This window comes from Thunnus albacares, chromosome 17 (genome assembly GCF_914725855.1).
Source record: "Thunnus albacares chromosome 17, fThuAlb1.1, whole genome shotgun sequence".
NCBI classification, from domain to species: domain Eukaryota; kingdom Metazoa; phylum Chordata; class Actinopteri; order Scombriformes; family Scombridae; genus Thunnus; species Thunnus albacares.
This window is the reverse complement of record NC_058122.1, coordinates 5,085,580-5,109,243: the sequence shown is the minus strand read 5'-3', so window position 1 is coordinate 5,109,243 and position 23,664 is coordinate 5,085,580. Positions and strand designations below refer to the sequence as shown.

General features: G+C 38.5%; 1 protein-coding gene across 1 annotated transcript in view; it reads right to left on the bottom strand.

Moving 5' to 3' along the window:
• The window catches only part of LOC122967450 (thyroid hormone receptor alpha), a 130,286-nt gene that overhangs the window by 96,608 nt on the left and 10,014 nt on the right, over positions 1-23,664 (bottom strand). The window contains exon 2 of the mRNA XM_044332120.1: positions 16,943-17,046. The gene's annotated coding sequence lies outside the window, so the exon portion shown is untranslated. The remainder of the gene's footprint in view (positions 1-16,942; positions 17,047-23,664) is intronic.

Sequence of the window (23,664 nt, the reverse complement as noted above, 5' to 3'; positions counted from 1 at the left end):
TACCATTGTAATCTTTTGTGGCAGTAAATCAGTACAGTACTTTCATCTCAAGTATAACTTTGGTGGACTTTGTTCTGTCAACCAATAGAAAACAGTGCTTACTGTCAAAGAAGCTGAACTTTTGACTTAAAGTTGTCATTTAGCAGAATGGAACATTTACATCAAACACATCTGCAGCAACAGTTAAACAGAGTTCACTGACTGCCATAAGAACATCTTGTATTATTTGGTATCTAGAGCTTAAAAATGTCAACTGCAGTTCCAATTATCATTTTGAAGAAGTGAACTGAGGAAAGTCACAGTCATTAGTCTTATTACCTATTCATTAAAATGTACTCTAACAGTGCAGTGATAGCACTGCTGGCATTACTTCAGTGCTATACACTGATTAGCGGGTTGTCAAAGACTAATCCCTCAACAAAATCTTCAACAGAATGCCATTTGTTATGTAAATGTCATTACTCCACCACCAGTTCTTATACTGGTTCAGAGAAAACATTTCAAACTGAATGTATTTCTTCTTTCTGAGCAGCTGTTGAATATTTCAGCATACTGGATGTTGAACTTGCATGTTGAATATCTATGTCAATATCTCTTCAACAGTTGCCAAGAAAGACGAAAAGCCATTGCCTTTCCCCTCCTACATTTTCCCAGACACTCTTCAGGAGATCGAACTGCTCTGGTCACATGTCCACTTCTCTACCTCCTGTTATGTCCACTCTCTTTCATAACCCCCACACTCTCTGAAAAATCCTATTCAGCATCAGATCACATGCAGTGAAGCGTTTGTCTTTTCGAGAGGCCGGTGACCCACTTAGCAAGTATATACCCAGTCTTCTGTGCAGACACTTATTAGCTTTGGTCCTCTGGAATATATACACAGTCTGTTGTCCTACACTTCAGCTGTCCCTACAACAGTGACACCGCAACACGTCAGGTGTCAGTCACAGCCTATAATTTAGATTTACCAAAGCTATCTCACATATCCAACCATGTTGCTTCTTTGTTGCAATGGAGTCATGCAATTTCAACAGCACAAAACATTTAAAACACAAACAAAGGTTTGAACTATTTAAACTTAATGCCATTAATTGGCCATTCACTAAACCCTCCCCAAAACAGTAATTGTCTCATCATAGCTTAGCTAATGTAAAGCAGGTCTGTCAGCTCAGTGAAGGAGCTCATCATTAACTACATTAGTTTGTGGACTGGAAAATCCCCATTCACAACTAGTACATCCACTGTGTAGTATTTCCCCACTGTGTGAAAGCTTTGGTACTGCCAAAGTTTAGGGTAATGTAATGTTAGCAGCTCTGTCCTGCTCTTTATTGGATTTGGGAAAGTTTACATCACAGCAATGCTACACTACATTTGACAAACACATCAGTTAGTCCTCATCCTAAGATCCTTTTTTTCTTGTAATGTTTGAAGTGAAAATATACTGATTGAAAATATGAGCAAGTATGAAAGCTACTGTCAGCAGCCAGACAGGGATATATTAGAAGGAAATAAGAGTAAGACCAACTAGCTCTACACTGCAATACAAGAACAATGCTGTTTCTTCATTTCCATGCCTTCTACATGGATCATTAGCTGGTGAACATGCTGACTTTTTGCCTGGGATGCTTTAACCACATTCTTTTAGCATAATATCATGCACATAGCTATCAAGTGCTAATTTAAGACTTTTTACAAGGCTCTCCTTTTAAATTGAGTCAGCTGGAAACATTTAAAAGCCAACCAAAGACTCATGGAACTAATGCTAGCTTACAGTAATTAGCTAGTTAGCTACAGCCAATTAAATATGCTAGAGACATTTGTCATTTCATCCAGCAAAACTGACAGTTGCTGGTTATAAATGAGAAGCTGCTACTGTCTACCTCTGTCTAAAGTCAAGAACCAATTGTTTCAGAGATTACAAAGAATTTTGAGTGGTAAATCTACTATTGTTATCAATATGAAATGCACATAGGCCATGCATGAATGGAAAACTTGACATACATAGCAATCGGTAAAAACAATCTGCTGTAGGAGGTGATACCAGGGATTTTTACTGCATAGAGACTTTCAAGGCTTTCAAATATATTTTTTTGTGATTCAAGGTCCAATGATGTCTTAAAATATCTATATATATTTAAGATCGGAAGGCATTGAATTTTGTTATGTACAAAGACAATGAGGACAAATACTGTAATATTTCTAATAACAGGACAAGACCACAAAAAATAAAAAGTCCAGCCCTCTTGAAGAGCAGCCACAGCAGGCCTACACTGGCACCATCTTTTCAAATTAGCTGAACAGCTTTTGGCAATAATTTCAAATTCACCATCACCCCTATTTGCTGTTTTAATCAAATCAAAAATCACCTGGAGGTTATATAGCCTAATTGAAGTTGCACTCCTTGAAATGTTTAGGCAGAGGCAAATTGACAAACACAGGTATCAAAGACCAACTATCAGTATTGGAAGATATTTTTCATGTGTATATATTTACTGTTGGATATACATACAACTGGGTTGCGCAAGGGCCAGAAGAAGGCACGCACATGCACACACTCAAGTGGTTTTAAAACTATGAGGTACCACCTCCAGCTGATTTGGGGCCAGGAAAAACCCTGGATACATGGAACAGCTCTGATGAAATTCTGCTGTACAAAATCAAGTTGCGTAAGACAATTCATGACCAACTCCCAAAACAAGCCATGGGGAATACAGCATTGAGCCAGGCTGTGCTGGTTATAGTGGTATTATTGTTTCTGGGTCTTAACTTAATCAACATCCCACAAGGCAGAACAAAAGATACAGAACTCTTACAAAATATGAAAACATCATTGGAAGGAAAATTATTTCAGATTTCAGACCAAATTGATATTCACTACAAAACAGTACAAACTAGATATTTTTTAACATGTCTAATTTTGTACTTTGAGAACATGCGTGTGTGTGTGTGTGGATATTAGAACCTGAAAGTCAAGATATTTTATGACCCTCCCCTACAAAAAGAGAATACGGGTCAAATTTACATATGGGTTACCATGGCCTGCGGTACATGAAGGAAGCATATTTGTCCAACGTATCACATGCATTATGTACACAAAAACACACACACAAAAGGCTTGTAATGGGACAGTAGTTTAGTGGTGATCAGCGGTTTTGCGGGACACACTAGCATGTTGGAGGACAGATAGCTGAATGCCTACAGTCATCTCCATGTCTTCTCTGACAAGAGACCTTTCCCTCTAAAAAAGCCACTGAGCAGACTAATGTCATACAGTTACAAAAGACAGAAAAAAGGATCTACTTAGGCTCCTAAAGCTTAGTGTCCCTACCTTTTGTAGACTCTTCCACTCGTCTATAGAAGGGGCTCCAAAGTCTAATGCTGTGGGCTTATATTTAGCCTACATGTGTTTACATTTAAGCAAATTGGCACCATTCAAACTATGCTGAATTAGCTCTTCTCTTCAGTTCCTGATTGCAATGTACCGATAGATGTATGGACAACAATCACTGGATTACTTTGACAACCAAAAAACTTGATGATTCTCAGGCAAGTTCTGGAGTTACAAGAGGCATCTTTATCCATGATTTCTGAGAAGATTTATGGAAATTGCAGATAAGATATCCCAACAAGTCTAAGTCATGCTGAATCTAAAAATACATGTATAATTTATGTGTGTTCAGATCTGTATATGTTATAAATGATAGAAGTAGTGCAAGTTTTGACACAATTCTCTCCCTCCTCGCCCCACCTTCAACTCCCTTGTACCCCCCTGGGCAGGCGCACCTCACAGTTTGAAAACCGCTGCTTTATAGAAACAAGCACTGCTGAAATAAATGATGCCTTGAGAAGAAAATACACATATAAGACATGCTACTTATTCATCTTCCAAACCGCATCAATTTGGTGTCTACCTGCTACCCAAGCAATGCAAAAATACACTTTAACGAGGTACAGGCCCTGTTAATAAAAGTTTTTCTCTAATTAAAAAGACCAGCGACTCAGCATTGTGCCTCTGAGATAATGAGCACTGTGTTTATCATCTTAAAACAGCGAAAAATAATCTGGACGCCCAGGATATGGTGCTATGTTGATGTAGTTCACGACACAAAGAAGTCTGTTGAAATATTTGATTCAGATCTTGTTTTTGCCCCAAGCAAACATTCTACCTTTCAGGGCAGACAGTAAACATCTGTGAGATCATAAATATACCTTTGAATATGCAATCCACTGCTGGATAACTGGTTAAGAATACATAATACTATGGAATGCTATGTGACCAAATCACAGCGTAACACATTGTGCTTTTTGGTTGCTGTAATCATCCCTCCTGTCCATACTGGCCATAAACAAGATCCCTTCCTAAACCAGTTCCAATGTAAGATATGGAGAGCAAAGTCCACTGTCCTAAAGCTAATATGAGGCTTCAGCAGTCTGAATCTTCAGCAGTCTTTTTAGTTCAAAATTCCCTCTATGTGTTTTATTGCTTCAACGTATATAAGGGCATGTGAGTGTTGTTTTAATAAAGACTTGGTAAAAATATCCTTTACTGTTCATTGGGGCCGACCAATACTGGATTTTGGGGGCCGATACCAATATTTGGGAGCAAAAAAATTCTGATATCTTAAATATACAGAATATATACATAAACACAGATTTTCTTGCAATGATCCCTCAAATGTGGTTATCAAACACCTGTGACAAAGATATGTAATGGAGGCATGATGTTTTACAGTTTAACAAGAAACTGAATCGTATAAAATGACATCAGTGAACTGAAACAGTAAACTTCACTGGGAATTTATTAACTAAAATAATAATAAAAAAAAAACCAGAACAAAAAAAACATACAAATATATTAAACTTGAATTAAGAAAAAGGATCAAATATACATCAAATGCTGCCTGTATAACTTTAAAAAATAAAAAATATATTGGTGCATGTTGGACAACATATACGCCAATATATGTTCTTTAAGGAACAAGAATCAAGATCAGCAACAATCATCATTTTCCTGCCAGGTAGGTAGGATACCTGCAGCATTTACTAAATGACACACTGTAGCCTGTATATTTACTGCCGGACTGACAACTTAATGCTAATCTTTCTGACTTTGAATTAAACCTTTACTGACTTAATGGACACATTCCTTGGACTACCTTCCCTGTGCTGGTAAACAAACTAAGAACTACTAAAAATGAATACTAATACTAAAAAAATTAACACTAACAATTGTGTTGTGTAGTGACGGGGTTATTTCTATCTTCATTCATACTGATTCTTCAGTGTTTTGTTTGGTTGTTTCTGTGTAGATTTAGTATTGAGTTTGTTGTTTAATCATTTTTACAAATGGTTATAGTAATGAATAAGTGGAAAATAAAATGTATACCGACACTTATCCTGTCGCAATATTTACCTTATATTGGATCCTTATATTATATTATATATTATATTATATTATGTTAGTTGAATGGTGAGGTGCACCTAACCTTAAAAAGAAAGTAGTTGGGTTCAACACTGAAACACAGGCATTGTGTGAAAAAGGTTTTTGAGAGTTAATATCCTACGTTTATTTTTGTATGGCCATAGTTGATGTTTGTTATGGTTTATTTGTTGTTTTTTTATTTTTCCTATTTTCTAATAGATGGAACCTTTTCTACACAATCACAGTCTCCCGAGTCTTCATTAAATATTGTCATCAGTGTAATTGCTCCTCTTTATTCCGTATCCAGAATTTTCTAATCATTCTAGTCCACACGATAATGTTTAGCTATCATATTTGCTGCACACATATATATATAGTAACGGTATGCTACACTGAGTCATTAAAAATGCCTTAATTGGCCCTTATCCGCTACCTAACACCGCATTTACCACAAAACACTGCCTGATTCGTCACTGCCGCTTCCTCTCCCTGAAAAAAACAACTTCACAGGACTCAAACTGGGTCATCGCACAGATGTCGCAAAGCCAAGGCAACATCACCTTCGATCCCAACCTGATGATGAGTTCATCCCACAGTCAGCTGTCAGCTGGATTTGTGACTTTCAAATCAATTATGCAGCATCAACAAAACAGGGAGATGCAGTAGATGAAAGATGTAGAACAATAAGGGCGGTGTTGGTTTTGGGGGGGACGCTCGGATGGGAACAAGGGTTTATTTGTCTCGCCGGTATTATCTGGGCCTCACGCCAGATTATCCAAACCTACGCGGTGGCACTTTATGATTTTGTAAATGAGGCCTTGGACACAACAACAGATGACCAAACATTGCTCTAAGATGCTGGATGCTGTGAGCAGCTTCATTAATGCTCCGTGCTTTAATCTGCTGAATGCTGTTTTGGAAATGAATGTTTGTTGTGCTGTCAGCGTTCCAATCATGCCTTGCAGAATAGAGCAAATTATGACATGATGAGCCTGATGAGCACAAACGAAAAAATGGAATGCGCACACACAGAAACGTGTGTACATTAAGGATATTGGGGTTACTAAACATGTACACATGTACAAGCGCACACACACATGTTATGTTTACCATGCTGTGTGTGGATGCAGCAAAGCTATCTGGTCAGCGAGGTAAATGTCACAAAGGCTTCCTATTATGGATGACTCTGCTATAGTGGTGCACACATGCACACAGACAAAATCTTAACTGTAAACATTATAGACTGAGCGATACTAGCTTGTCAATACACTCTGGGAACTGTGTTTGGGCAAATAAAAGGACTTGGGGGGTAAAGGAGGAATTCAGTTACAGACACTTTTGAGATAAATTACAAAAGCCTCTTTTCAGAGATCAGGCAACAGGGGGGGATTGACCTTATAATAGACTTATCTCATATTAGAGGATTCTCCTGACCAACTTAGCATTGGCTCATTCGCAGTGTTTTGTGGTTTATTAAACTGATTTAATTTTCTTCATATATCAGAGATGATCAGTGTTGACTTTACTGTCAAACAGTTGTGTAATGTCTTCTGTGATTTTGGAGGGAGGCTTCCAAAGTTTGAAAAAATAACCCTGATGATGTCATTAGGGGAGACTGTCCTTCCAAATAAAACAGGATTTGTTGTTATTTCAAGAGCCCCAAAATGACATATATTTACCTTAAAGGGTCGTAGTAATTATGAGTCAGGGGTGGATGGCTGGGTCAACAAAACATCTGATTTTAACGCAGGAGATTGCTGTTCCTTTCCATTTCCAACTGTGAGTCAGCACGATTGTCCCCTAACCTTAACCACATGGTTATTATTATGACCATGATGAAGTAAGTCATTTTAACAGAAATCACAACCATAATTATCACATCATAAAATGTTTTTATTTTTCTAAAATTTTATAACAGTTTTGGAAGGCACAAGCAAATGATAATGTCCTAGCGATTACTGGTTACTGTCAGGTTGCCAGATCAGAAAACGTTTTTATGTGGAGAGCATGGACCAACAACCTGTTTGTCATCTAATTTGAAAGACTTGTTGCATCATTAAACTTGGCTTTTTTTTTTTTTTTTACAGAAAGCCTGAGTTACAAACTGGAGGTGTTCTGTTTGAGGCATTTAGGAGGTGTGGGGGGGTGTGGGGAGCATTGATTTTGACTTTTTTTTCCCACTTGTGAGTCCCCCAACTTTATTGAGATGCAACTCTAAATCTGTGGAATACCGCTTTAAAAACTATAAAGTCCTACAACACGAATCCCCTGACAGTAGTAGTTTATATTCAAGAAAAGTGGGAATTGGAAATGAATGTAATAATTCCAGATGAATTGTGGGGGGAAACATGAAACTGGACACAGGTTAACAAAAAGCCCAACATGGAGGGAATTTGACTCTGAACTCAGCACTTTTTATTCTTGGTATCTAACCTGAAAACATACCAGATGGCAATCTAGGATATTTATTAAGGATTTTGCTTTGGATAGCTAGAAAAAGGATCATGATACTGGCTAAAGCTGCAGCCTCCAAATAAGGTACAGAGAAGAGAAAGGATTTAGTTGGTTTATGTCATGGAGAAGATCACTGCAAAGCTTCCAAATAAAATCAAAATATTTATGGACAGATGGGCACCACTTGTACAGGTCATGCCAGAATTATGTGTTGGGTTTTTTTTTTATGGTTTTGCCTCTGCTATGTTTTTTGTTTATGCTTTAACATACTTAATTTCATTTAATTCTACTTAATCTCCTTTGTTTCTGATATGCTCTGTCATATATTGAACAGACGTAATAAAAACAAATAAATAATTGGAACCAGCCCAAGAAAAAAGCTTGTCCACCTGTTATGGTAAACTCTCTAGATGCTTGCCCCTAATCCTGTTAGGCAGTGCATTTTATACCTTTCTGTCTGCAGTTTCTCAATATTTCTCCACATCAAGTCGCTTAATCAAGAAGGATGTGAATGATACTCGAATGAAGCCTGCCACTGTATGTCTTCTGTAATGTCTTTTAATGTTGATGACGTTTAAACCGCTCATGTAGCAAGTGAGAAGAAATGACACTAAGCCTGATTTGCTAATGGGTTCAATGCGCTTATCTGCTAAATCTGAAAAAGAAACACTCAGTCTGATGCTTTGACTGAGACACTAAGATTCCACTTAGGGCTCCCAGACCAAAAAGGTTTGAAATATTGACTGTTGTGCGGCAGCAGAAAGCCACTGAGATGGACATATCAAAGGGCAGTTCTGCCCTTCTGATATTCTCCAACGGCAACAGTGAGCAACATTTGGTTTCCACAGTTCTCGAATCTCTAGTGACTGTAAATCATTCATATGGGAGCCAGATGTCTTGCACTGTTATGGTGTTTGACGACTGTTTCCAATTTCACAAGCTACAAAGAGGGTGGATCAGGATCACAAGAATCAGAGAAACGCCTAAACCCACAAGAATCGCTGTCGAGGATTTATAATCTAGAGCAGTGGACAGAAATAGAACTATTTAACTTTTAATTTCGGACTGTGGGTCATATTTTTGTCATACAGACAAGTAAATTAACTGCTCATCCACTAAAATCATTTTCATAATTCCAGAGTCAATTATTGTTGGTTAGCTCAGAAAAGCATTCCAGCTGCAGCCAAAACCAGAATTTATCCAGTGATCTGCATCATTTCCCACACAGTTTATCTAAAGCATGTGAGGCAAACAGCTACGCTTCTGTGTGTTAACACTGGATACTCTGACACATAGCTGGGAACATTAATCATATCGCTTGTCGGAAACTGCATTGCGAATGAAGATGTCACCCTTGGGCACCAGAATCTTTCCTCTCATGTGTGAACGGGCCTGAAAATAAATCGAACATTTTGTACACATTATTCTCCCGTTGGACCTCTATTTTAGAGCTGCTATGGAAATAGGGATTATTTAGTAGAATATGAGGACTCATGTGGCTGACTCAACTAGAATCCCTCGGGCAAAAAATAGTGAATACTGCGTTTCTATTCTGAGATATCACACAAAATGCAGATGTACTCTTTGGAGTCTTTAATGGTTCCTTGCATAAGTGGCACTAGGACATCATGCTGGGGTGCTGAGCAAAACTCGGAGAAGCCGCTGAGATTGTCACTAAAATGAGAATAGCCTGTCCACCTTAAAGGTCAACCTTTGTTCCTTAATTGAACCATGATCAGGTTGTCGCTAACTTCGGGGCTGGGCTACATAAAATGTTGCAATCTTTTTAATTGCTGAACTGCTAATACAGACGGTTTCATTATTTTAACTTTACCAGTATGCAGCATATGGTGCATAATATCCAGTAGTAAATTGAGGGACGGATTTGCCTGTTTGCCAGTAGTTACTGCCCAAAAAGATCATGATTTTGTTGAAGGTTAGATTTTTTTAGTGATTACTGACTCTTAATAGTGCTGCCTATGGTTCCCTGTTAATAACATTATGATTAACTTCCAAGAGCTCATTTCCACTGATGCTAACTGATCCTGACAATGATATTTCAGAGAGTAAATAGTGTATTGGTTCACTTCCATCAGTCATCTCATCATGAACAGAAGAAGAGTGGTCCAGGAGATGTTTGAGCCTCCTATACTATTATGTTCTTGTCACACCATGAGGCACTCTGGATGGAAGTGTTGACCACATGGTATGTGAGGTCAATCACTTCCTGCTTTTGAGTCTGGAGAGATGAGGTCTGTCACAATAGCACAGTTGTGTGTGAAAGTGGTCAAGTGTCTATTTGTCTATTTGTGTGATGTTTTTCCAGTAATTGCCATTAGTGCCCAAGTGTTTGTTAAGATTGCAAACATATGCTTTATCAGCCCACACTGGGACACATTTGGTTGATAAGGTCACCCTGTGGCTCACACAAGTGCCTCAGTCAGGCTCAGATGCTTTTTTGGTTGAATTTTATTTTCTCATAAAGCACAAATAAGCAGAGTCTACCACACAGCAATATAATTACAATCAGATGACAGTTAAAAACTAAGGCACCTTCAGGGGCTGAAGTAGTAATAGCATTATTAAAGTCTGGAGCTCTCCAGAAACAGGCAGGCCTTAAAAAAGGCATAACATAACACTGCTTTACAAGTTCTGTGAGATTGGAAGGAATGTATTTTAGGGATGGCAATGTCAGTCTGTCAGTTGGTCAGTTGGTCCACCACATTGGTCTATACTGAAATATCTCAACAACTACGGGATTTGTATTTTGTGCAGACAGTCATGGTGTCCAGGATGAATCCTACTGACTTTGGTGATCCCCTGACTTTACCTCTAGCGCCATGCCAATGCCATGCAATTTGGTACAGACATTCCTGTCCCTCACAGGATGAATTGTAATCACTTTGGTGATTCTCTGACCCTTTATATGGCACCATCATCAGGTCAAAACTGCATTTCTGTCCAATATTTGGTTCATGACCAACTAAATCACATTTCTTCAGCGTTGGAATATACTGGCCAGTTAAAAAAATTTTTTTTTCAGTTTTATTGTCTAAATAAATGCCAATACAGTGATTAACACACTTTCTATAGATGCAGTCAGTGTGTAAATTAGGAGAATTACTCTACTAAATTTCACCAAATTGAACATGTAATAAGCTTCAACTTCTTTGTTGGCTTTGTCATAAAACCAACGTATAGATGGTTTACTGGCAAAGTAGACCATGATGTGACCATGGGTGGGAATTCAACTCCAATTTTTGGTGCCACAATTTGATGCAGAGTTAATTCTTCATTCAGGGGACAGTCCCATATTTTGTAATACACCTTTGTCACACTTCATTCTGTGGATCCAGGATGCATTGAAGAAAGTACAAAAGAGCAAAGCCAGAGGAGACAGAGGGTTGAACAGGAAGTCCTTCCATTAGTGGGCCATTAGAGGCGGTTGTTGGTAATTATATGGGTCTCAGGCAGCACAGATGACGACAAATAATATACCTTTAAGTCCATCATCACACTCATCCTGCTGCATGTTTTTGACCAGCCTGCTGGCCAAATGAGCTGACTGGCAAGCTTTGTGACTGTCTTTCTGACGCCTTGTGTGACTAACCTGACTGTGAAAAAGGCCAGTGAGGCCAGAAATCTGTCTAGAGATGGACAAATTGTTTAACGCCCAAGTAATCAGCATGGCCATTAGAGAGCAAGTCTAATAGCTGTAGAACATATTCGATAACCTTTAATAGTTGCTGATGTGACTTCCATTTCTGAAAAGTAAAGAAGAGTAGGTTCGATAAAAAATAGGTTCAAACTAACTGACTCATGACCACATCTTCTCAGCTGTTATGTAGCTTGATGCATTTTTTGCATTTAGGTCTGTTGTGCTCCTGCGTGTTTGTTTGGGGCTCACAACCAAAATTATTTATGCAACATTTAAAGGACTCTATAATTTAGCCTGGAGGGGGGAGTTCAGCATTTTACAGTCCATGTTCAGTGACTCTAAAAGGTCTGAACACCCACTGGCCTATTGAGACATTTAGCCGAAGCTAAGAATAAAACTTATCACAGAGAAACTTTGAAACAGTAATGGAAAAGTTAAACTGGAATGACACATTAGCTAATATAGAAAAGCTGAGATACAGGATGAAATTAATTTAAAAATAATGAATTTATATTTCGGATCACATCACAACTTTTAAGACTAAAAATTTGCCTTACAAAGCTGAACTTATAATTTCATGGTGTAACATACTGTAGTCAACTGTATAATTCTACTGCATGCTTTCATGTCTGTTTCTGAATTAATGATTATATGAGCTTTTACAGATAAATGTTTAATTAAATATGAACTGTCAGCATTATTAAAAATATGTGGAGAAAAAAAATACATCCAATTCAATCAGATTGCCACAAAGTGCTTTATACAACTTTTTTCACATACGCAGCAAGACTCTAAGACAAAGTTTGTCCCTGTTACACTTTATGGATTTCTTTAGCATATTTGTCATTAGTTTGGTTGGCAAGTATAACATCTATATTTGTAGCATTGCTTTCACATACTATCCCAGGTTTGTTTGCATTTAGCATTGTTTTGTTACAGTTACATCTGCATTTCGGGTTTAATCAAGACAGACAAGTATTGTTTAAGTTCAACCAAATCATTGTTTATTGGTTCCCAAGTTTCTTGAGTTATATACTAGTTTGCCTTTTAACTTACTACACCCACCATATTTCCCAGAGGACAAAAGGGGGAGGCACCAAACCACTTCCTGCTTTTAAGCACTCGCTGACATCACCAGTGATGTCATGGGTTAGACCAAGTATGGGTGGATTTATTGTATTGTGTTAAATGTTTGGTTTAGTATTTCTGTGATTTGTACTTATTTTGGCTTATGGTGTGGACTTTAGTATAGTCTATGCTGTGGATGATGTGTATGTAAACAACATTAACTGATAATGTAATATACCAGTTTTTGATATACGTCAAAGGACACCCCTGCGAGACATATGATTCTACCTAGACAGACTGGAGGGCCTATTTGTGGGGAGAGTTACTGGTTTGAGGGGAGAGCAGAAACAAAAGTCTGTGTAGCTGTGTGTATGTGATCATGCCTAAGTTTGGTGAGTTTTCCTGAGTTAAGCCAGTTAAGATAAGTTTGGTTTGTTTTCATTTAAATTTTTGGTTACACTGGTCTGAATAAATCACCTTTTTTAGTCATTGAACAAGTATCTGAGTCTGCTTCCTATCTCCTCCCTTGACGCACAAATATAAACAGACTTTGATATGTAAAATCAGCACATTTCCCCTTTAAAATATATATACCTCACTGTTTGGAGCTCATTGGAATCATTTTATGTAAGGTAGCATGAAGCCACTGAATAAATGTTGGAATGCTAAATTTTTTAATGACAGTGATTAAGAAATTTGATTTAATGTGGACTGGTCACATCATAGCTGATACATAATCTGCTTAATCATACAATATACACCAGACTACAAACTACAGAATCCCTTCATACACTGTTTAAAGTCTGGATCGCTTTGTTCAATATTTATTTATTACCCACCACCATGACAACTTTTTTCAGGGCTGCCTGGCAGACAGTTGAACTGAGAGCTAATGTGACCGTACCTTCACCCCATCTATATCGGCCAGTCATTACAGTCTTTGTTCAGCCTTACATGGGGAATTAGTGTGGTCAGTAATAAGTCACATGGCCAGGATGCATCCATTTCTGCATAAACCATTGCTGACATTTGCACAGCTCGCCTGCTGTGAGCCTTGATATTACAGTACTATAAAAAGTTGGGTTAACTTAGTTTTACTTTATTATCATGGCAACGCTGATGAATTCTGATCTCAATACTCTAGCACGCCATGCAGTGCAACACACTGATTCATATCTGTGTTGCATGTGAGGAAATTAGGACAATGTGAACACAGCCATGAAGGAAGTATGGTATATGTGTTGTAAATTTGCTTCAAGGGAACTCACAAGTGTGAAAATAATTTGAGGTGCATGAGACATAAACTTAAGATCAAATCACATTAGTTGTTTCCAAATGTCACAATACGTCATGTCATGTCACATCAGATCAGAGCGTTAAGAGCGTCTATCTGTGACTGTTCTAATCTCTGCATTGCTCTCCTCATACGACTGTTATCCACTGTCTGCAAATTTCTCCAACAGCAGGGGACGTACCACTTTACAGTCAACACACATTCACACACTTCTTGTACTGTACTACTAATTTAAAGACACTGAGCAACTGTTAAATTCATTTGCTGCTAATGTATAACAAATGCAAGGCAATGAAAGGATGACTGTGAAATACATGTTTTGTAGATTTATTCAAGTTCAATATGTTTTTGTATATTTATGTCTCTGTTTAATTTTTGGTGAAGTTTATTGTAAACAGACATTTTCTATTATACTACTACTTCTACAACTTAACTGCATGCAGGAAATCTTGGAAATATGACATTTAAATGTCAAGACATGTAAGATCAAGACAAGATTCAAAACTGCTGATATTGATAACTGATATAACTGATATACACACTTCATTTAAAGAATCACTTGCAGAGTCATTAAGACGTAAAACAATGGCCTCTTATTTTGAAATAACAAGCAGCCAGACACACACATAGGCCAATTAGAACACAGGCCCGTACTACAAAGCCAGATTAGTGGGTTATCTTTGGGCTTAACTCAGGTTTTCCAGTATTACGAAGGTAATACTGCTCACTTTTAACTAGGATAAATCACCATGGCAACTTATGCTGAACTGAACTGCTACCTGCTCCTGAGCAGGTTAACTTCAAAGGATCAACACCCCGACCACTAACCAATATTAATAGTTGTCCTGAGTTTCTAGCAAACGGAGAGATCATTTACAACACTAATCACATCATCACACATCATTTTAGCTGCATTTTAATTGTGAAAAGTTGTTTTCTCCCCATAGTGACAGCTGACAGTGTGGATGATTTTACACTCTGATTCCATCACTGCTGCTCAGAATAACATGAGACAACTGTGTGATGATGACTGGAAATAAAAACCAAAGATTTTCTTTTAGTAGAAAAATAATCCACACTGTTAATTGGCTCCCATGATTATAAATGCAACATCTGGGTCAGATAGACCTCATCAGTCATTTACTAATTTTCCACTCTTTGCTTCGGTAGCAGGAACAGTCTGGCATTACTGTTAAGTTTATTTTTATATGACCCATTCAAAATGGTTTCTTCAACATCCTAAAAAAACTCACTCTATACTTAAGTCATGTATAATAATTCCTACATGTAATTTAAACTTTAGCGTACTTTTAATATCTGGAAATATCTAGTGTTTCTACATCTTCTTGTTCTGTTGTATGATTACAGGCTATCGTTTACATTTCACTTTGTTGAATATTAATACTTGCTATCACCATTTCATCTCATAACATATGAGATGACTTATAAGTGCTTCATTAATGGCTCTGATGATATTGCTCGTAATGAACAACCCTGCCTCTTTCACATGAACGCACTTGCAGCTGGATAGGAAAACCCACAGTTGACTGAGCTAGTTGATGGCCAGTTTCGTGATACTGGTTATCCAGGACGGCCAATGTTAGGCTCAGTGAAGCCAGCTCACCCAAAGACAGCCACGCTAAGTTGAACTTGCTTCATAGTATAGGTCCCTGGATATTCAAGGCAGCAGTGTCATCAAATTGCAAAAACAAGTTAGCATGTTATTTATGCTGCAATGGATAAATTGACAGATTTCTCAAAACTTTGGAAATGCTCGCTCCTGTCAAAGCATGTCAGTATCTAATTAAAAAGATGTATCTAAGACTTTTTTTCTTAGCAAAAAGCAAGAAGGCTTCTCCTGTCTGCTGGCTCAGAAGAACACCCCTGTGGTTCTTTTCCTACCTTGCCGCTGTGTGTCCTGCTCTGCAAGTGGGACAAAATTATCTCACTGACTCATAAAACGCTGATTTCACTTAACTTTCTGCATGACATAACCATTCTTACAGCAGACCGTGGGACAGATGTGCACAAGCTACGTAAAAGTAGCTGCATCATATGACAGGGGCGATAACTTTAATTTGTATGTGTGCAGTGTGTGTGGGTGACACAGCAGGAAGGACAACTGCAGAGAGAAAGAGAAAAATTACATTTTCACACCGCAGCTACAAGTCCTGACCAGTGAGGTGCAGAGGCATGGCTCAAAACTGCAGGCAAGGAATTTAAACGTAACGGAGAGAAACCATATTTGGGATTTAATATCCCAGTTTGTCAGTGCTGTTGGTTTTTCCAAACACTCACCTTCAGACTGCAAAAGAAGATGGCATGATTTAAAGAGGAGGACAAAAGAAAAAATATCATTCGATGCTTTGCAAGCTTGTCAAACGGGCGGAGGTCCATCTCAAAAACAGCCTTTAAACAGCATTGAGGAAATGCGCTTCAGTTACCACCAACTCTCTGAAGACGCCAATAATTTCACTCTAACTGCGTGTGGTTATTAGGGCTGGGCTTTGTGAATTGGACTGTTTTTACAATGAGGCTCATTTGCATAGAAAGGGGCCAATTTTGCACCAAATGTATGCATATTACCTCATTTAAATACGGGCAAATAGCCAAGGAGCACCAAGATGCTATTTGCTTGGCAGTGCAGTTTGGGGTGCACTTCAACCTTTGCGGTTGCTTTGTGAATTATACGGTTTGTTTTTGTCTTGTTTCTGCAGGTTTAGTGGCCACTAAAACCGAGCTTTGTACCTTTTGTAAATTCGCCCCTTTGTTTTTATTCAACTTTACCTCATGTAGAATGGTTTTAGTATTTCATGATTATGTAAATGATTTAAATAAACTTTTAAACACTGTGAAGATTGAAAACGTTATGGGAAAACTCTGTATCCTTGTAAATTATGACATACAAAATACCAGTGACTTAAATTAGAATTCAACAGTGCAGTAGTGCAGGTGACTCACACTAGCAGACCATTAATCATTTTTGATGAATTTGTTTAATTTGTGAACTGGAGTCAGCTATGAGGATGAACAGAGGCGAACCAACCTGGAGCTCTGAAGAGGAAGGCCAGTTTTCTTCTTTGACAAAAGCATCAGATAACAGAGGCTTCGTTTGAATAGATGTTCAGTTCCGATGCCAGTCTGGAAAATCTGGAAAAAATATAACAGAAAGTATTCTGTTGGTAAATGAGGACAAATTAGTTTAAACTGAAAAATAGAAAAACTGAGAAAATAGAGGTTCCAATTATTTAAGAAAAAATACATAGAGATGTAATGTTGTCTTGTATGTTTTGTAAATATTTTATATCTGTTTCCTTTTGTAAAAAGTCGCAGGACTGATTGATAGATTGTAAATAACGAAACCGGTTCCCAAGTTAAAACTGAGGGGTTCTGACATTATGAATAGGATATGACAGCAGAAACAAACACAATTCTGCTACACAAAAATATGTTCATTTTTCAGTTTGTGTGTGTGCTCTGTCATAGGCTACTTTTGGGGACAATTTTCAGACTTAGGACCAGTTAACTGGGGACAGCTTGTCTAACTGGGAACAAAAGCCGTGTCCCCAACTGGGAAAAAGCTGATTTTTGGGTCAGTGGTTAAGGTTAGGGTAAGACTCCAGGAAATGAATGTAAGTCTATATAATGTCCCCAAACGTGACCATGGTCTGATATATATGTGAGTGTGTGAGTGTGTGTGTGTGTAAGAATTAAAGGATAATTTTAGGGGTTTCAGGCCTTTTCAAATATAAATTTTTATAACAAGAGGGAAAAAAAATCAGTCTTTGGTTGAAGTGGTCGACACAAGACAATGGCTACAGAAAACGAGAGAGAGAGGGGGGGGGGGGGGTATGAAATGCCTGAGGCTGCATTCACACCAAATCAGGCGGTGCGGCGTTCAGCTGCAGGGTGGAGCGGAGGTGTGTGGGTTTGTGGGTGTGTTTGTTTGTGCTCTACAATGTAACCGCTGTGAAACAATCAGAAAATTATGTTTTATTGATCTGATTCACCAGCTTTCTCTCTACCAGCGCTACCTCTCTTCATTCACTCTCTAGCTTGCTCAACCACAGCTGCTCTCTCTCTCTCTCTCTCTCTCTTTTTCTCTCGTCTTTTTTAAAATGAGTCGAGAAGCTAACAGCAAAGTCTAACTTTACTAACATTATCAAGCGAAGACAAATGTCCTCCCCTCGTCCTAGTAACGTCTTTGTCCTCCCTAATGGCAGAGTTTACAACTATTATCAGTCTGATCTCCCGCTGTGATTGGCCACCGCAGCCGTCAGCCGCAGTGACATTGGGTTGCGTTTCTCCAAAAGCTCAACTCTCAACTTTCCGGCCGCAGTCTAGTGTGAGCCGCACTATCCCCATTCAAATGAATGGGACAGCTGGCCTTTTCGCCGCACCACCTGATTTGGTGTGAATGCAGCCTGAGACAGGAATCAAACCGTGGATGTTGCAGTTATATGGCATGTATTCTAACCAGCAGGCTACCAGGGCGCCCCCACAACACTTTGTTTAAAAGGTCCACAAGCCAGAAGGGTGGGAACCACTGTTATATGCCACCCTGATGAATGCAAGAAACTTTAGGGGAATGAAGTGTGCTGTGCTCCAGAAGAGTTGTGTGTTACTAAAATGAAGATTCTTGATTCCTTCTTGATGGAGGTAGTTTTCTTCAACTTTCAAATCCATGATCAAAACACATTTTTAGCTTATAATGTAAGACTGTAAATGGTTTGAATACATGTTTTATTTCAAAATCACTATTTAAAAGAGTGCAAGTTTTTCAAATCCTGATAATTTACATAATTAACGAGTGAGAGTGATGAGTTTTTCTCACACCATGTCCACAGTAAGCCAGCTAAATTCATTTCTCATTTCTCTCCGTTTTGGCCCTCCATCCAGACTAAAACAGTGTTTTTCTCCCCTGAAAGCGGAGCTTTTCCAAAACAGCCTCTAGAGTGTGTAAATGTGAAAGCAGCGGCTTGGCGTTGTAGTGTGTACAGGGAAAATGGAGCTTTGTAGAAATGCTGTCATATCAGTGACAAAACAGTTGGTGGCAGTAGCACGGCATCTCATTGGTAGAGGATGAAGAAGAAACACAACAACAATAACAATGGCGGGCGACTTCGTGTGAGTGTTGTTCTCTTCATTGTCTACTTTGATAGCTTGTTTAGAGTTAAACGTAGCTATCTACCACTTTTGTCTCACTGAAATTGTTGTAATTTGCTTGCAATAAACAAAATGTCAGGAACAGATATGGAATATACTGTTTCTTCTTCACTGGATTTCTGTGGCTGACTTGCTGGTCTGTCTTCCACACACGCCCAGTAGGAGAAGAATTACCAGTTTTAATGTGGATGGAGGTATTTGCAGAAACAAGCTGAAACTTCTGCTGTGAAAGCGACATTTTAGAATTCAGCCAGCTTCATGTAGACATAGTCTAGTCATTTGTTGAGTAGCCTTAATGGCAGACAGCTGGCTACAGCCTTGTCTGAAACTCCCAATTAAACTTTAATGTACATCACATTGTTTTAAAACTGTCACTTAAAAAGCTATGAACCATGACCTCCAGGATTTGGGATTGTGAAGCAGCTCATCCGATCAGTCTGTGAAGCTAATATTAACGTAAGCAGCGACTAAATTTAAAAAAGAAAAGGCAAAGTCGAAATGTGTTCTCAAAGTACTCAGAAAGTCTGTTGTTAATCTTCGAGTTCAAAGGTGAAACCTATTTAATCTGAGACTAAACACATCCAGGACACCTCATCTCCTTATTGATCTGATTAAACTCAGCGGCTCTTTCAGCTTTAAGTCATTTTGAATCTTTTTTTTCCTCAATCCTCCCCTTGAATATTCGCTGCCCACTTTGACTCAGTGAGCTTAATGAGAACTGAGAACACACTTTATTCTACTAACTAGCAGAAGAGTGGGTGTTAATGATGTAGTCTATGCGTGACGAGCCGCTGGCCCGTGGCAAATCCTGCACCACAACTAAAAAAACAACTAAATGACTAAACAAACATCACGTTAACTGACAGCTGATCTTCATCGTCAGCCATGTGTTGTTTCCACTCCATTTAACTCCTATAGAGAGTCTAGACGTACTGCTGCCACTCCCCAATACAAGTCATCACCTCAGGCTGCAATTTCCTCCCCTCACACTTATGATTTTTTTTTTTTTTTTTTATCAAACAGAATGCAGTTTCTTCTGGACTGTTAAAAAAAACATTCAAAATACTACATAACACCTTTTCCTGTAAAACAAATGACAGAAAATCAGAAAAAATGATACAAGAATGGTTGGACAAATGAGTTTCTAGGTATGAGATGATCAGTGATTAATTAGTTAATAAAGTAATCAGACAATCAACATCATTGACGTCACATATTAGGCAAATATTCCCTGCTTTCATTATTGTTAACTGAATATTTTGAGGTTGTGGACAGTTTATCAGCCAAGACAAGATGTCACCTTTGGCTCTGAGTAGTTATAATGTGACATGATGACATTTTTACTATTTTTTTGACATTTCGTAGAAATAATAAAACCTAAACAATTACTTGCACCTCTGAAGTCAACAACAATTTTGATAAACAAGTAATAATTTATACAATCATTTTCTTTTATTTCAATTTGAGTGTTATTTTTGTCATCATTTTCTTATTTTTTCTTTGTCGATAATAATCCCTTACCATGAAGAGCAACAGTGCGCGCTCACAACTACGGCAAGTACAGTAGGTCAAAGTTAAACCAGAAAGTCTTTCTGTGAACTGTAATAGATGTTTACAACAGACAGTTTGGATAATACTTTCTCCGTTGGTCTTTGTTTCCCTACACTTAACTCGTGTGATCTCCTGATCTTGTGACATTCTGAGAACTTAGCAAATAACCTCTATAGAAGCAACAGCTGAACCTACAAAAGTAACATCCAAATTGAAATAAACCTGAATGAGTCACGGAAGTCTTTCATCAAAAACATTTGCTGGTTCCAGCTTCTGTAATGTGAGGATTTGCTGTTTTTCTCAGTCTTATATTGAATATCTTTGGGATTTTTCGCAATCTTTAGACATCAGGTCTTGACAAATTTCACTACTTACTGTCATTTTAATGACTAAACGATGTAAACTACACACTACACAAACTACTGTAAATGGGCGATCAATTGATCAAAAAATAATCATCAGATAAATCAACTCGATGACAAAAATAACCTTTAGTTGCACCCCTAATGTAAGATCAAGAAATCAAAAAAGCTAGGGCTGCTCACTAGGCATGTAATGGTAAGTGTACGCAGTGCAGGACTTTCTGTTCAGTACACAATACAAATAAAATAATTACTGTTGAATTAGCTACTGCCTAATAAGTTCTACACACAACATTGTATTCGGACAGTTGTTGTCTGCTAGCCAGGTTAGCTCCCGTATAGCTCTTATGATGAACACAAATAAGAAACCAAAGCTAGAAGAGCCTCAAATATCATTTAGATTTTTTAGTTTGGGGGTGTTTTGGTTCCCTTGTACGTTACAGTGACACTGGGCAGACAGTGGAATGGTCGAAAACCGTGTGGCAACCTGAAGTCTTTGGAAACACAAACAATCAAACATGCTAATCCATTTGCGAAGCATCACTCTAATTTGTCTCTTAAGCCGGGCTCAGACTACAGGAGTTTTAAAATCCTAACTAATATTAAAATTGTGTTGCAATCTGCATATAAGGAGAAACTTCACAGATGTTCTCTCTTACCTCACACATGCACACACTACAAGATTTGAAAATAATCACACACTACAGGATATTATTAAGATTATCATGCCAGAGGCAGCAATGCACCACCTCACGTGATCTCATGTGATCTCATGGGGAAGCAGATGTAAACAACCGTGACCCTAAAACAAAGGTACATACCAAACTGTGGATTTTATGTGCTGTTACACTGGTAGTGCTAGCTGCTGGTTATATTAGGTCCTTTACAGGCTCTCATGTCAATGTTCTGAGGTTATCTAATAAGAAAGAAAACCAAGAAAAACAATGCCAGCACTGCTAATGTGAAACTGATGAAATCCACTGGACCCTGATCAGTGTAATTCCTCTCTGGTGGGGGCTTACAGAAGTAGAGGGGACAACGCCAAATGCTTCCAGCGTTGTGGCTCCATGTCTGGAACATGACCTTTACAGTGCTCTGCCTCCCTTATATCCATCTCCTTCTATCTTAATCTCTTTCACAATTCCTTGTACAGTCTCTTTCTCTCTCTACCATCTTCCCCATTTCTCTCAGATGTTGAGAACAGCAAGATGCCAGCAAAATATTCTTTCAAAAGTCACTGCATGAGCTTTACTGTACAAGATTGCTGAAATCCCCTGAGGGGAGGAGTAAAGGCCTCAACCTCTCTGCAGAAGTTCATTCTGAGCAGGGAGTCCATCCTTTTAATGTAGTCCTTGGACCACTTCCTGTTGTGGCCACTCCCTACGCCAGTCTTGGTTCCTTCTCCCTAGGACAAAGCGCATGTGTGTGTGTGTGTGTGGATAAATGGATCTGTGTCTACTCTGGGAGAACGTTTGAGTATCCATGTGCGCAAGAATCCTCCCTGGAGGGGCGAGAGCTTGCTATAAAGTCTTTCTCTCATCCCACTAAAGCAGGGGCTTTTTGCTTTTCCTCTTATCCCCTAAAACAATACAAGCCCCTCGTGAGATGCTAGAGAAGGAGGGAGACAGACTGTGCAGCAACAGAGCCATAGATGGAGAGAGGAAAAAACTGAGAGACAGGACAGACATCGCCACAGCGAACACAGTTACAGCAAACACGCTGCCCCCCGTGGGCCAATCAGAGTCATTTGAAGAATGGTAAGGTGCAAAAGTGAGATTCATTTAATCAAAATCTAATCAGCCATGTCTGTGGTACAACACGTGACAAGTGGATAAACAAAGAAGGGACGTAATGTCCCCGTATGGGAAAATTATTGTAATTTGAAAGTGTCGAAACACATCGATAAGCTGCATACCTTGAGGTTTGAAATAGGCCTAATTTGATAAGGAGTGTGTGAGATATCAGGTGTGACAAATGGACAAACAACTGTAAACATTAGCACCTCACCCATGTTAGCCCTGAAAACCACGGAGTGCAGTGGTTGGGAGAAGAGAGACTATTATTAAAATATGCTCCATTATATCTGTTTTAGAGTCTCTCAGCTCATTGTTTTGGCTTTGCAGCCCACAACATTACTGTTTGGTTCAGTCTCATCCCAAGTTAGTAAATAGCTGGTGAACATAGTGGAGCATTTAGCAGCCAATTAGCCACATTCATGCAGGCCTTGGTGTAGACCAAAACAGAGCTTAAAAAAAACTAAATATTATACTTTAGGTGGACAGAAACATGACTCCAAATAAATGCTAATGTAAGCAACTGTTGGCTAAAATGTGAGCCAACTCGAGACTGTTGCACAACCCTCAAGTAGCCAAAAAATTCACTTATTGCTATTTTAATTAGAAGAGGTATTCCATTGAATATAAAAAAAACACATAAGTACACAAAGTATCTCTATGCTGACAGACCTGATGCTAATACCAGGGTTTATGTTTTCCAAGACAAATTCCAGTCATCCCTGCTTTGTTCCAGTCCTTAATACCTTTAGGTCTGGTCCTTTAGATCAGGCCCTTCAATTCACCCTGCCTTTATCCTCCATTAGTGATGTATAAATTGTAGTGTAAAGAAACCTCTACATTCATCCAAATGTATCCTGCATTAACATTGAAACAAATACACTTTTAAATTCTGA